We start from the raw sequence: 16,274 nt of genomic DNA on the forward strand, positions 1-16,274 counted from the left end.
TTTATTTGCCAAATTAGTATTGCAGGGCAGCGTGGAGGGTAAAAATCGTAGAGGGAAACCAAGAGATGAATACACTAAGCAGATTCAGAAGGATGTAGGTTGCAGTAGGTACTGTGGGAGATGAAGAAGCTTGCACAGGATACAGTAGCATGGAGAGCTGCATCAAACCAGTCTCTGGACTGAAGACCACAACAACAACATTCCCCCTTCAGTGTTTTATAAATCACTTGACACGTTTCTGGAATTATTTTGGTTAATGTGCTATGCGATGTTCGAGTGCTGTGTTGTAAACTAGAGTGGTTATCTCCTGTATCAAGAAATCACAGCATCACAGTTTGCCTGTCTTCTGCACATATAGCATTTCTCAACAGAGTATTCTGTTTTATAGTATGAGAAGCCACTTTACTGAGCAAATACTGAAATACACTCTCATCCATTCGTAAGTAATTTATGTATAAGACTTTGCGTCCTCCATTTGCAGCTCTCGTAACAAATTTTGCTGAGTTTGTATTATCTCGACGTAATACCTATGGCTTCATCCAAGTACGTTTCCGCACTTCTTCCAAATGTTGTTGTTGTTGTTGTTGTTGTGGTCTTCAGTCTTGAGACTGGTTTGATGCAGCTCTCCATGCTACTGTATCCTGTGCTAGCTTCTTCATCTCCCAGTACCTACTGCAACCTACATCCTTCTTAATCGGCTTAGTGTATTCATCCCTTGGTCTCCCTCTACGATTTTTACCCTCCACACTGCCCTCCAATGTTTAATTTGTGATCCCCTGATGCCTCAGAACGTGTCCTACCAACCGGTCCCTTCTTCTTGTCAAGTTGTGCCACAAACTCCTCTTCTCCCCAATCCTGTTCAATACCTCCTCATTAGTTATATGATCTACCCATCTAATCTTCAGCATTCTTCTGTAGCACCACATTTCGAACGCTTCTATTCTCTTCTTGTCCAAACTATTTATCGTCCATGTTTCACTTCCATACATGGCTACACTCCATACAAATACTTTCAGAAACGACTTCCTGACACTTAAATCTGTACTCGATGTTAACAAATTTCGCTTCTTCAGAAACATTTTCCTTGCCATTGCCAGTCTACATTTTATATCCTCTCTACTTCGACCAACATCAGTTATTTTGCTCCCCAAACAGCAAAATTCCTTTACTACTTTAAGTGTCTCATTTCCTAATCTAATTCCCTCAGCATCACCTGACTTAATTCGACTGCATTCCATTATCCTCGTTTTGCTTTTGTTGATGTTCATCTTATATCCTCCTTTCAAGACACTGTCCATTCCGTTCAACTGATTTTCCAAGTCCTTTGCTGACAGAATTACAATGTCATCGGCGAACCATAAAGTTTTTATTTCTTCTCCATGAATTTTAATACCTACTCTGAATTTTTCTTTTGTTTCCTTTACTGCTTGCTCAATATACAGGTTGAATAACATCAGGGAGAGGCTACAACCCTGTCTCACTCCCTTCCCAACCACTGCTTCCCTTTCATGTCCCTCGACTCTTATAGCTGCCATCTGGTTTCTGTACAAATTGTAAACAGCCTTTTGCTCCCTGTATTTTGCCCTTGCCACCTTCAGAATTTGAAAGAGAGTATTTACAAATGCTAGAAACGTAGGTTTGCCTTTCCTTAATCTTTCTTCTAAGATAAGCCGTAAGGTCAGTATGGCCTCAGGTGTTCCAACATTTCTACGGAATCCAAACTGATCTTCCAAATACACAATGCAATTGTGGTACCAGCAACTGCGGCGCGTAATGACAAGTTGTTGTCCGCGGTCTTGAAATTTGACGAAATATCTAACGAGAGTGTAATACCCCTTGTAGCGCCACGTCAGACGCCTTTGTCAAATAAATTTGACGAATGTTTGACCATATTTATTTGCCAAAGAAATAGTGTAATACCAGCCGAAGCGAGTTGCCAGCGGGGCAGCCAGAGCCAGTACGTACCTCCCTATCTGCTGCCTCTGCCCTGCAAATTGCCGTCGCAGCGTGGAGCCGATGCAAGCCAAGCTGCCGAGCGGGCCCTTTGTCCCCCTGCAGTCCCGCTGCCTTTCGTCTTCGCAGGCCACACCGCCGCTCTTCACGGCGAGCCAGTAATTGGATTAGGCGTCTCTCTCTCTCTCTCTCTCTCTCTCAAAAGGTGCCGCCCTTCTCAGGCAGTTCTAGCCGCTGCGCGCGGCGCCTTTGCTGCACTTGTTCCGCACACACGTCTGCCCAGCTCCAATAAAAGCGCTACCGCTGGACCAGCGCTAACCAATTACGGTTCCACATTGCACTCTTTTCTCAGGTGATTTCTCTTAAGAAGGAGATGGACGAAGATGAAGGGCAGATTAAATGCCAGAGCTGATTGGCTGGTTGTTGCGCGCACGTCAGTGCAGTCGTTAGCATTGACGCATTAAAAAATACGAGGCCCACTCCAAAAGAAACGCACACAATTTTTTTTTAATCCATCTTTTATTCTACATGTTTGAAAGTTTTGCAGTGTGTACATACATCTTTTAGGAACAATATTTTCATTTCTCCACATAATTTCCATCCCTCTCAACTGCCCTACGCCATCTTGGAACCAGCGCCTCTGTACACGCACGGTAAAATTCTGGACCAACCTGCTGGAGCCACTGTTTGGCAGCGTGCACAAACCTTGTTCCACGAAGAGAGCCTTTCAGTTTCCCAAAGAGATGATAGTCACATGGAGCCAGGTCAGGACTGTAAGGCGGGTGTTTCAGTGTTGTCCATCCGAGTTTTGTGATCCCTTCCATGGTTTTTTGACTGACATGTGGCCGTGCATTGTCGTGCAACAGCAAAACATCCTGCTTTTGCCGATGTGGTCGAACGCGACTCAGTCGAGCTAGAAGTTTCTTCAGTGTCGTCACATATGCATAAGAATTTATGGTGGTTCCACTTGGCATGATGTCCACAAGCAAGAGTTCTTCGGAATCGAAAAACACCGTAGCCATAACTTTTCCAGCAGAAGGTGTGGTTTTGAATTTTTTCTTCTTGGATGAATTTGCATGATGCCACTCCATTGATTGCCTCTTCGTCTCTGGTGAAAAATGATGGAGCCATGTTTTATCACCTGTCACAATTCTTCCAAGAAATTCATCTCCACCATTCCCGTACTGTTCCAAAACTTCGCTGCATGAGCTACTGTAAACATCCTGAGAACCCACCCTTCACAAACCTTTTTTAACGCCAACACTTTCAGTATTCTGCAAACACTTCTTTCCCCTATCCCAACGTAGCGTGACAATTAGTTCATTGTGATGCGTCTGTCAGCAATCACCAGTTCGTTAACTCTCTGCACATTGTCTGGAGTGTGTGTAGTACGAGGCCTGCCTATGCGAGGACAATCCTCAATATTGCCGTGCCCGCTTTCATCACGTAACCTGCTTGCCCACCGACTAATTGTACTGCGATCGACAGCAGCACCCCCATACATCTTTTTCAACCTCTTGGGGATGTTTCCCACTGTCTCGTTTTCACAGCACAGGAATTCTATGACAGCAGTCATCTTGAAGACGTGCTGTGACGGCGCCACTCACGGGAACAGGCTGAACTAAGTTTGGAAACAAGCGGGAAGGAGGTATCTACACACTGTAAAACTTTCATACATGCAGAATGAAAACTATATTTTTACAAAAATAGTGTGCATCTCTTTTGGATTGACCCTCGTACTACAGGACAGCAGGGAAAACGAGATGCAAAATACATGTTTAATATATATTTGCAGGACTGTGGCCACACTTTCAGCGATTGTTCGTTGCTAAATGCAGGGTGAAGATAAAGTCTTCTCCACATTACGAAAATTTATTTCTAAGACTTTGCTAGATAAAAGTACCCAGTTTCAGCAGAACGAAAAACCAGACAAAGTTGCAAATTATTACTTTTTACTCATTCGATGATTAGCTACGGGCAGAGAGCAATTTTCAAATCATCATAACAAAGTCGAAAATGGCATTTCCGAAGATGTCAAAGTTGTGTAGTAAACAGTGCATACAGATGCAATGTTTACTGCACAGTTTTGACATCTTCGGAAATTCCATTTTCGACTTTGTTATGATGATTTGAAAATTGGTATCGGCGCGAAACAAGTCATCGAACGAATAAAAAGTAATGATTTGCAACTTGGATTGGTGTTTGATTCTACCGATTAACAGAAGTTGCTGAGCCAAGCTACTCCAACATGCTGCAGGTTCATAATTACCCAGTTTGTTGCAAACGGTAGCTTAACCCTCCAAGTGTACACCAGGGTTTAAAATAGCTCTGAGCACTATGGGACTTAATTTCTGAGGTTATCAGTCCCCTAGAACTTAGAACTACTTAAACCTATCTAACCTATGGACATCACACACTTCCATGTCCGAGGCAGGATTCGAACCTGCGACCGTAGCGGTCGCGCGGTTCCAGACTGTAGCGCCTAGAACCTCTCGGCCACCCCGTGCGGCTACACCAGGGTCACAGGGTGGGATCCTTACCAGGTAGGATTGACGGAGGAGATCGAAAAAGTGCAAAGAAGAGCAGCCCGCTTCGTGTTATCGCGTTATAGGGGTGAGAGTGTCACTAATATGATACGTGAGTTGGGGTGACAGCCACTGAAATTTTCTTTGCGGCGAGATCTATTTACGAAATTTCAATCACCAACTATCTCTTCCGAATGCGAAAATATTTTGTTGACACCTACGTACGTAGGGATAAATTATTATAATAAAATAAGAGAAGTCAGGGCTCGAACGGAAGGATTTAGGTGTTCCTTTTTCCCACGCGCCACTCGAGAGTGGAGTGGTAGAGAGGTAGTATGGAAAATGGTTCGATGAAACCTCTGCCAGGCATTTAAGTGTGAATTGCAGAGTAACCATGGGTAAGCTTGGAGTTCTTTGTTTCTTACGTTCGGAGTTGTGAGACATTGTTATTTAATTACTCTGAGAGAAATACACTCGGAGAAAAAATCGCAACACCAAAAAATAATTAATGTAGAGCAATGAAATTTTGAGAATATATCTGTCTAGCTAACGTATGTAACTGATTAACATGTCAAGATCACAGGTAAGCGCGAGATAAGACAACGAAAATGTAAAACGCTGGTACACCAATAACCGGTTTAACCGCCAGAATGTTGAATGCAAACGTGCCTGCATTGTGTTGTACAGGTCTGGATGTCGGCTTGCGTGATGGACTTCTATGCTAGCTGCACTTGGTCGGTCAATGAGGGTCGGCGAATGCTGTTCGTGAGTGACGCCGGAGCTATCTCCCGATGATGTCCCACGTATGCGAAGTTTTTCTCCTGTTTCTCAGAAGGAACATACAGTCTCTCGTAGCCCTATGACACGATCTCGTTCAGTACAGTGAAGTGTTGATAACTGCGTCTTTCTCAGCTCACCACGTCCGGTCTCAAAGGTAACTAACGTTCACGAGTGTTGCAGCGTGTATTTAAAGCTAACCTGATTTGAATCCTCATAGTGGTGCTGCTAGTGCCACTCTTTGTGCACGAAATTTTAATAGACTTCACCTTTAAGACGTAGAAAGACGCCTACTAACTTAGGTTTATGTCGCGCATCTCCTTCCTGGTGCAGCGATTTTTTTTTTCCGTCAATGTATTTTTTGAAGCGTCATTGTGATCCTGGAGTACACTTTGTGTAACCGTTCTGTCGCTGAGTGTGAAGTACATTTATGTGAAAATGGCACGTAGGAATGACATTTTACTAACGGGAGACGCTATGCGGGAAGCATTGTTGGAAGAACTCAATCGTGAAAGTGGCGTAAGTGATGAAGTGATAATTAAATGGACACCCTAGCTGCAAACAGGCGTTGATATACTTCATTGGGGACATGTTGAAAAGGTGTGCCCCGACCGGGACTCGAACCCGGGATCTCCTGCTTACATGGCAGACGCTCTATCCATCTGAGCCACCGAGGGCTCAGAGGATAGTGCGCCTGCAGGGACTTATCCCTTGCACGCTCCCAGTGGGACCCACATTCCCAACATGTCCACACCACTACATCTGTAGTGCGCCTAATAGATGTTTGCCCATCATACTCATTACTCGTGGCAGATTAATCTACCAAATCCCGTACGAGTTCGGGCATAGCGCGTGCGTTCGCACAAGAAGGTCAATGGCCGGGAAGCCATATTTTAACTATATATGACGGTAGTATCTGATCCCCAAAGAACAGTTACCGTTGATGACCATGCAGCTTTGCTAGAAATGAAATGATAATTAAATGGACACCCTAGCTGCAAACAGGTGTTGATGTACTTCATTGGGGACATGTTGAAAATGTGTGCCCCGACCGGGACGTAAGTGACTTTCGTGATGAAAGTTATTCGAAAGCTGATGCTCCTACAGCAGTTACAGGCAATGGCGAAACTGATCAGTCTGCCGAATCTTCAGACAGCGATGAAGAAAACACATCCGTCCACGGCAAGAATCGGCATTGTTGGAACACAGTTGTCCGTAATAGAAAACGCCTGCCAGTTGCCTATAACATTGCAGTCCATATTCCAGTCGTGTGGAACTAATCAATGAATGCACTTATGAATAATTGGTTCAAATGGCTCTGAGCACTATGGGACTCAACTGCTGAGGTCATTAGTCCCCTAGAACTTAGAACTAGTTAAACCGAACTAACCTAAGGACATCACAAACATCCATGGCCGAGGCAGGATTCGAACCTACGACCGCAGCGGTCCTGCGGTTCCAGACTGCAGCGCCTTTAACCGCACGGCCACTTCGGCCGGCTATGAATAATTGACAACACTTCAAAATATTTGTATAATTTGTGCATTTCATTGAATGGATAGCATCCTCGTCTAATTAAAATCTAATGCAAATGAAGTCTTCAGATCCACACCACTTTCAAGTTTCATCACTGAAAAGCTCCCACGAAAGACGTATCGGGATACCAGACCAGCCTGACTGTCTCCCGCCATACGGCCGGACGACCACCACTGACGCTCTGGGGCGCCATTTCTTTTCATAGCAGGACCCCTTTGGTTGTCATCTATGGCACCCTTACAGCACAACCGTACGTCGACCATATTCTGTGCCCCATTTTGTAACCCTTCACGACAAGCCATCAAAAAAACGTTCAAATGTGTGAAATCTTATGGGACTTAACTGCTAAGGTCATCAGTCCCTAAGCTTACACACTACTTAACCTAAATTATCCTAAGCAGAAACACACACACCCATCCCGGAGGGAGGACTCGGAACTTCCGCCGGGACCAGACGCACATTCCTTGACTGCAGCGTCCTAGCCCGCTTTTTTTATACAAATACATAAATAAGATTTACATACAAGTTAAATGAAGGTGATAATAAAAAATAAAAATTCGTATTCCAAGCGGATTTTTTTATCTTGTTTTTGGGAGCAGGAAGGCAGGGTAAACAAACAATCTTTATTCGTACAATTGTACTATCTTAGGGATAAGAAAAGGATCGAGACAGCAAAAACAAAGCAAAAACAATTTGGAAACCAGAAAATCAACGTAAAGGCCGCCCTTTTTTTGTGTAATATGAATAAAGTAAGTGACAATCCTAGTCACGGGCGGGAGTGAAAATGAAGTTATCATCTGCATCACAATCCCTGCAGCACACGGTGTCGCATCATAAATCTGGCAGACAGCCATATAATCTTGACCATTTCTGCCTTTGTGGGCGGCATATATTTATGTATTTCTCCTGCGTCGACCATGTAGGGGCCAGTTTTCTTCTCAGTGTGCTGCATGCCAATATAACTGAACCGCGCAGTATTGTCTCTAGTCGTTCTGCTGCAGGAGTCTTCTCAGTTCTGGGACACCCCAGCTGTCGGGCGGATTGTGAAAAACACTTCCTAAAAAATTGGAAAAGTAAGTCCTGTATTTCGTATCACTCCGTATGAGCTCGTGTTGTTCTTGTAAATACATCCAATAATCCATCACGGACTTAATATCGTACGAATACAAATATTTCGTCGCATGTCCAGCGATCCAGTTGACCGCATACGTCTTTTGTTTGGGAAAAAAGGTCTTGTCCGGTAGAAAAAGTACATCCGATGTGATTTCTGTGTAGTTAGTGCGCCGAAGGAAGGCCAGTATTCGACGCGTCAGCATCCAGACGTCCCTCGCTGCGCCACACACTAAACCATGTTCTTCCGTTGCTAACAGTCCACAGTTTGTGCAAAGAGGAGAATCGACCATATGAATTGTATGTAATCGACTCCTGGTCACAAGTTTACGGTTTATAAGAATATACCACATCGATCTCGCTGCTGTTGACAGTAATGGAGTATGCACTGCACACCAAATGTGATTCCACGTTCTCGACGGGTATTTGAATTCCATTACGTTGCGGGCATGGTGATCCATCAAGCACCTATAGATCTCCCGAGTCGTGGGTATTCTCGTCGAAAGTACTTTCAGACGAACATAACTGTAATCAACAAGAAATGAGGCAATGTGTGCAAGAGAAGGCGAAATATTGCCCACCGCAATAGGGGGTTCGTACGAAGGCGGAACAAGTACTTCTATCAGAGCTGACGTTATGGTGTGCTTTCGTTGTTGCCAATTTAGTATCATCGCTCGCATGTAAAGCGCCAGAGCTTTGTTACGCACGTTTGTGAGGTTGAGGCCACCGTTCCGGAATTGTAGCGTTAACGTGTCATATGTGATCTTAAATAACATCCCAGTACTAACATAGTAACCAAAGGCAGCCATGAGGCGGTCAGCAATACCCTTCGGTATTGGTAGGATCTGCGCTAAACGGGGCAGTCTTGACGCTATGTGAACGTTGGTGTATGCCACACGTTGGATCATGTCAAAGGCTCTCAGTGAGTTGTTGCGTATCGTCAGACGAACATTCTGCAGAAGCCGCCGATAACTCGCCGCCGCTGACCGCCGTAGTGAACGGGTAAATGTGATCCCCAGACATCTCAGCGATTCCACCGTCTGAAACGGTCCCGAGCCCGCTCGGCTAATTCCGCGCGACAAGCCATCCTACGCTTACATTTCAGCAAGATAACGCCTGTCTGCACACGGCGAGAGTTCCTACTGCCCAAAAGAGAACCTTGCAGCATCATGGTCGGGCCCCTCAACCACCTCAGGTTTTCGGCGACCTGACGCGCCAATCGGACACAATCTGGCACGATGTCCCTGAGAAGCACATCCAACAACTCTGTCAAGCAGTACCAGGCCAAATAATTACTCTCATGCCCGCGAAAGGCAAAGGTCCCGAGTTCGAGTCTCGGTCGGGCACACAGTTTTAATCTGCCAGGAAGTTTCATATCAGCGCACACTCCGCTGCAGAGTGAAAATTTCATTCTGGAAATTACTTTCATAACGGCCAGAGGTGGTCCAACGCATTATTGACTTACTCAATACGTAAAGCTGTAAAGCTCTTTCTCTTGAATAAATCATCCCTGTTTGTTTTTGAAACTGTAATCATTTTTTTTAGTAAAGACAGCCCACTGGTTGCAATGTAATTTATAGTCGAATTGACGACGGTTTCGACTCATAGACTAAGGGAGTCTTCATCAGAATTTATATCAGATACGTAAAACTGAAGAAACTGCAAAAAGGCGGAAATTTAAGGAGATGGGACCTGGATAAACTGAAAGAACCAGAGGTTGTACAGAGTTTCAGGGAGAGCATAAGGGAACAATTGACAGGAATGGGGGAAAGAAATACATTAGAAGAAGAATGGGTAGCTCTGAGGGATGAAGTAGTGAAGGCAGCAGAGGATCAAGTAGGTAAAAAGACGAGGGCTAATAGAAATCCTTGGGTAACAGAAGAAATATTGAACTTAATTGATGAAAGGAGAAAATATAAAAATGCAGTAAATGAAGCAGGCAAAAAGGAAAACAAACGTCTCAAAAATGAGATCGACAGGAAGTGCAAAATGGCTAAGCAGGGATGGCTAGAGGACAAATGTAAGGATGTAGAGGCTTGTCTCACTGGGGGTAAGATAGATACTGCCTACAGGAAAATTAAAGAGACCTTTGGAGAGAAGAGAACCACTTGTATGAATATCAAGAGCTCAGATGGCAACCCAGTTCTAAGCAAAGAAGGGAAGGCAGAAAGGTGGAAGGAGTATATAGAGGGTTTATACAAGGGCGATGTACTTGAGGACAATATTATGTAAATGGAAGATGATGTAGATGAAGATGAAATGGGAGATACGATACTGCGTGAAGAGTTTGACAGAGCACTGAAAGACCTGAGTCGAAACAAGGCCCCGGGAGTAGACAACATTCCATTAGAACTACTGATGGCCTTGGGAGAGCCAGTCATGACAAAACTCTACCATCTGGTGAGCAAGATGTATGAGACAGGCGAAATACCCACAGACTTCAAGAAGAATATAATAATTCCAATCCCAAAGAAAGCAGGTGTTGACAGATGTGAAAATTACAGAACTATCAGTTTAATAAGTCACAGCTGCAAAATACTAACGCGAATTCTTTACAGACGAATGGAAAAACTGGTAGAAGCAAACCTCGGGGAAGATCAGTTTGGATTCCGTAGAAATGTTGGAACACGTGAGGCAATACTAACCTTACGACTTATCTTAGAAGAAAGATTAAGAAATGGCAAACCTACGTTTCTAGCATTTGTAGACTTAGAGAAAGCTTTTGACAACGTTAACTGGAATACTCTCTTTCAAATTCTGAAGGTGGCAGGGGTAAAATACAGGGAGCGAAAGGCTATTTACAATTTGTACAGATACCAGATGGCAGTTATAAGAGTCGAGGGGCATGAAAGGGAAGCAGTGGTTGGGAAAGGAGTGAGACAGGGTTGTAGCCTCTCCCCGATGTTATTCAATCTGTATATTGAGCAAGCAGTAAAGGAAACAAAAGAAAAGTTCGGAGTAGGTATTAAAATTCATGGAGAAGAAGGAAAACTTTGAGGTTCGCCGATGACATTGTAATTCTGTCAGAGACAGCAAAGGACTTGGAAGAGCAGTTGAACGGAATGGACAGTGTCTTGAAACGAGGATATAAGATGAACATCAACAAAAGCAAAACGAGGATAATGGAATGTAGTCAAATTAAATCGGGTGATGCTGAGAGGATTAGATTAGGAAATGAGACACTTAAAGTAGTAAAGGAGTTTTGCTATTTAGGGAGTAAAATAACTGATGGTGGTCGAAGTAGAGAGGATATAAAATGTAGACTGGCAATGGCAAGGAAATAGTTTCTGAAGAAGAGAAATTTGTTAACATCGAGTATAGATTTAAGTGTCAGGAAGTCGTTTCTGAAGGTATTTGTATGGAGTGTAGCCATGTATGGAAGTGAAACATGGACGATAACCAGTTTGGACAAGAAGAGAATAGAAGCTTTCGAAATGTGGTGCTACAGAAGGATGTTGAAGATAAGGTGGGTAGATCACGTAACTAATGAGGAGGTATTGAATAGGATTGGGGAGAAGAGAATTTTGTGGCAGAACTTGACTAGAAGAAGGGATCGGTTGGTAGGACATGTTTTGAGGCATCAAGGGATCACAAATTTAGCATTGCAGGGCAGCGTGGAGGGTAAAAATCGTAGAGGGAGACCAAGAGATGAATACACTAAGCAGATTCAGAAGGATGTAGGTTGCAGTAGGTACTGGGAGATGAAGAAGCTTGCACAGGATAGAGTAGCATGGAGAGCTGCATCAAACCAGTCTCAGGACTGAGGACCACAACAACAACACGTAAAACGTTGAGCATTGCAGCCCTCGTCATACAATTGTAACACCAAAAAGGTCACGTCACATAATGAAACATCCTACGTAAAAGTTTTAGTGTCATTTCTAGTTAAAAATTAAAGATTGCCGCTTTAACTAGAAATGACACGGTTGCTGCAAGCAGCTATGTTTAAAGTTATGACATTACATTACCTATTTCCGTCCCATTCGATTACTTCTTCGTGCGCGTCTTTTCTTAAAACTGTATCTCCGTAACACCTGCGTGTTGTTTGAAATTACCGGTAACACATCCAGCCATCCGCCTGTGAGTTGCACCGACGTTTATCTTTAATCCAACCTGGTGTGTATCCCAAACACTCCCAAAGTACCTACCAGTACTCAATTAGTGTTCTATATGCGGTCTGCTTGACAGATGAACCACGCTTTCCAAAAGTTCTCATAATAAACCCAAGTCGACCATTCACCTTCCCTGCTACGAGGGTGAGTCAAATGAAAACCTTAAATATTTTTTAAAATACTATTTATTGTGCAGAAGTGGTACAAAGCTGTATCACTTTTCAACATAATCTACCCTACGCTCGATGCAAGCTCTCCAGTTTACAAAGTTCATAAATTCCTTTAGCAAAAAATTCTCTTGGTAGTCCGCGTAACCACCCATGCACCGCGTGGCGTACCTCTTCATCAGAACGGAACTTCTTTCCTCCCATTGCGTCTTTGAGTGGTCCAAACATATGGAAATCACTTGGGGCAAGATCTGGTGAGTATGGTGGATGAGGCAGACACTCAAAATGCAGGTCTGTGATTGTTGCAACTGTTGTACGGACAGTGTGGGGCCTTGCATTGTCTTGTTGCAAGAGGACACCTGCTGACAGCAATTAACGTCGTTTTGATTTGATTGCAGGCCGCAGATGATTCTTTAGGAGATTTGTGTACGATGCACTGGTGACAGTGGTTCCTCTAGGCATGTAATGCTCCAAAATGACGCCTTTTTCGTCCCAAAAGAGAGTCAGGATAACCTTCCCTGCTGATGGTTCTGCTCGAAACTTCTTTGGTATTGGTGACGAGGAATGGCGCCATTTCTTGCTCGCTCGCTCTCTTTGTTTCCGGTTGGTGGAAGTGAAAAATGGTTCAAATGGCTCTGGGCACTATGGGACTTAACATCTGTCGTCATCAGTCCCCTAGAACTTAGAACTACTTAAACCTAACTAACCTACGGACATCACACACATCCATGCCCGTGGCATGATTCGAACCTGCGACCGTAGCAGTCGCGCGGTTCCGGACTGAGCGCCTAGAACCGCTAGACCACCGCGGCCGGCGGTGGAAGTGAACCCAGGTTTCGTCCCCAGTCTCGCAAGGAAGCCATCACCTTCTCGTTCAAAGCGCCGAAGAAGTTCTTCACAAGCATCAACGCGTCATTCTCTCATTTCAGGAAGTCAGCTGCCGCGGCACCCACCTTGCAGACACTTTGTGAAACTGGAGCACATCATGCACAATGTGGTGTGCTGACCCATGACTAATCTGTAAACATGCTGCAATGTCATTCAGTGTCACTCGGCGGTTTTCCTTCACTATGGCTTCAACTACTGCGATGTTCTATGGAGTCACAACTCGTTGTGCCTGACCTGGACGAGGAGCATCTTCCACTGAAGTCACACCGTTTGCGAATTTCCTACTCCATTCGTAGACTTGATACTGTGACAAACATGCGTCACCGTACTGAACCTTCATTCCTCGATGAATTTCAATAGGTTTCACACCTTCACTACGCAAAAACCGAATAACAGAACGCTGTTCTTTCCTGGTGCAAGTCGCAAGTGGGGCGGCCATCTTTATACTGATACTGCGACGGTATGTGTGCGTCTGCACTATGCTGCCACCTACAGGCCATTCTGCTCGCTGTTTGTAGCACGCTTACCAACTTACAGGATAACGGCGCGATATTTCGATTTGTTATTACAAATTTAAGGTTTTCATTTGACCCACCCTCGTACAATCCATTTCATATTGCTCTGCAACGTTAGTCTAGATACGTAATAGACGCGAATGTGTCAAGAACACTACTAACGCTGCACTCGGAACACTGAGTTTGTTTTTCCTACTCATCTGCGTTAACTCACATTTTTCTACATTCAGAGATAGTTGCGTTCCTTCCTTCCGACATGGTGGCACAGCACCTCGCTGCGGACATTCGGAGCGTTCATGTGGAGCAGGTAGGTAGTCTCTTAGTGAGGACGTAGCTTCCAGGGATACTGGGTGCAAATTTACAGATTGTTGGTTAAAAACAGTATTGGTTTCAATTTTAGTTTTCTTTTATTTTTCAACGACGCGTTTCGCCTTATTTAGGCATCTTAGGGTATCTACGTAGAAGGGTATCTACATAGAAGCAGCCGCCCATATAACACTCAATACTGCGTAATTCGGAGCTAGAACGTCTAGCAAGAAAACTTTTTTAAATAAAATGCGAGTAAAATTATTAGGCTTAAAAAATACACACCAACGTGGAAGACGGACGTTATGCGGGTAAATTCCCCCCGCTGTTTTTTATAGCTACATTGAAATGTGTAAAATGCGTCATCTTTTAAAGCGACAAAAAAAAAGTTTTCTTGCTAGACTTTCTAGCTCCGAATGACGCAGTATTGAGTGTTATATGGGCGGCCTCTTTATCTGAAATTACGGTCCTGTGTTTTTAATGTTCTCGTCCTAGTGGTGTATGTTACGAAAAATCTCTTTATGTACTGCATCTGTGTGTTCTATTATACGAGGTGTGGCTAGAAAAAAACCGGACTAGTACTGGTGAAACAATAAAACGAATGCAATAAGGCTGAAAGTCGCGTGGCCTGTCACGTGACTCTCGCTCCGCCAACTGCTCGAGTTTCATCTGCCTCCTGCGCTCAGTCTGCCCGTGGCGTCTGTTTTAAGTAGTTGACGTTTTGTCTGTGCGTCGGAAAATGTTGAGTGTACAGAAAGAACAGCGTGTTAACATTAAATTTTGTTTCAAACTAGGAAAATCTGCAAGTGAAACGTTTGTAATGTTACAACAAGTGTACGGCGATGATTGTTTATCGCGAACACAAGTGTTTGAGTGGTTTAAACGATTTAAAGATGGCCGCGAAGACACCAGTGATGACACTCGCACTGGCAGACCATTGTCAGCAGAAACTGATGCAAACATTGAAAAAATCGGTAAACTTGTTCGACAAAATCGCCGTTTAACAATCAGAGCAGTGTCTGAGTTAACAGGAGTTGACAAGGAAAGTGTTAGGCAGATTCTTCATGAAAGTTTCAACATGAACAAAGTGTGTTCAAAAATGGTTCCAAAGTGTCTCACAATTGATCAGAAGGAACGCCGAAGAATGATTTGTTCTGACATCCTGGAAAACATTGAAAGTGATCCCACCTTCTTACAAAATGTTATTACTTGCGATGAATCGTGGTTTTTTACTCACGATCCCGAAACTAAACGCCAATCGATGCATTGGAAAACTCCTGGTTCTCCACGACAAAAAAAAGCACGAATGTCAAAATCGAAATTCAAGGCAATGATGATTGTTTTTTTTTTGACATCAAAGGGATTGTGCACATTGATTGGGTACCAGAGGGACAAACAGTGAATCAGCATTACTACATTAGCGTCCTGGCTACCCTACGTGAGCGAGTACGGAGAAAACGGAACGATTTGTGGAGAAAAAAGTCATGGATCCTTCACCAAGACAATGCCCCAGCTCACAGTGCGTTGTCAGTGAAGACGTTTTTGGCAAAACACAACATTCCCATCTTAGATCATCCACCCTACTCACCTGATTTGGCCCCCTGTGACTTTTTTCTTTTCCCTAAAGTCAAGTCAGCTTTGAAAGGATTTGGGACTGCTGAAGCAGTAAAAGAAAAAGCGACGGAAGTAATGTATGGACTTACCGAAAATGATCTGCAGCATTGCTATGAACAGTGGAAAATTCGTATGGGGCGGTGTAGAGACCGAGGAGGAGAGTACATTGAAGGAGATAACATGAAATTGTAAATAAATGTTTTTTTCCAGCATCAGTCCGGTTTTTTTCTAGCCGCACCTCGTACAGCTTGTTTTCTCATTTTAAATTTTCCGTCTTCATTTATATTTTACTTCGTCAAAATTTTAGGATAAGTTAAGCACAGGTATTGCCCCCAGTAATTCCATCTTATCAATGTTTTATGTCCATTACATTTATAAATTTTAGTGGGTATGTATATCCAGTTTACGATCTCTCATTTTTAATCACTGCTGCGTCGCAGCGCCACCTCTAGAGGTGATTCTGTATTGAGCTTCAGTACTGGCACACGACGCTGTGGCGCATTATGCTTACTACCTGAGTCCCCATCTTAGTCTGTTACTCGCTCCTGTGAACGGGAACGCGTTATGCAGATCTTGGTGCCTCTCGCGTCCATCTAGAAAAGGTAATGATTTCACTGTTTTATATTTCTAGTTTTTACTGAGTTTAACGAAGGCGATGTTGGCGTGATATATTCGACGATGCCCTTTGGCTACACTGACTAAAGGATTCTTCTACGAAATACCAAATTAAGATATTTGCTCTTTCAATAGGTGATCTGTTTATACTTTCAA

At 43.7% G+C, this 16,274-nt stretch overlaps 1 long non-coding RNA gene and 1 other non-coding gene across 2 annotated transcripts in view; both read right to left on the bottom strand.

Moving 5' to 3' along the window:
- Positions 1-16,274, bottom strand: part of LOC124606807 — a 738,984-nt gene that overhangs the window by 495,363 nt on the left and 227,347 nt on the right. The window lies entirely within an intron of this gene.
- Trnat-ugu lies at positions 5,859-5,933 on the bottom strand. The gene has a single exon. It is a non-coding gene; the product is annotated as a tRNA-Thr (tRNA).

The sequence above is a fragment of the Schistocerca americana genome, chromosome 3, assembly GCF_021461395.2.
Source record: "Schistocerca americana isolate TAMUIC-IGC-003095 chromosome 3, iqSchAmer2.1, whole genome shotgun sequence".
NCBI classification, from domain to species: domain Eukaryota; kingdom Metazoa; phylum Arthropoda; class Insecta; order Orthoptera; family Acrididae; genus Schistocerca; species Schistocerca americana.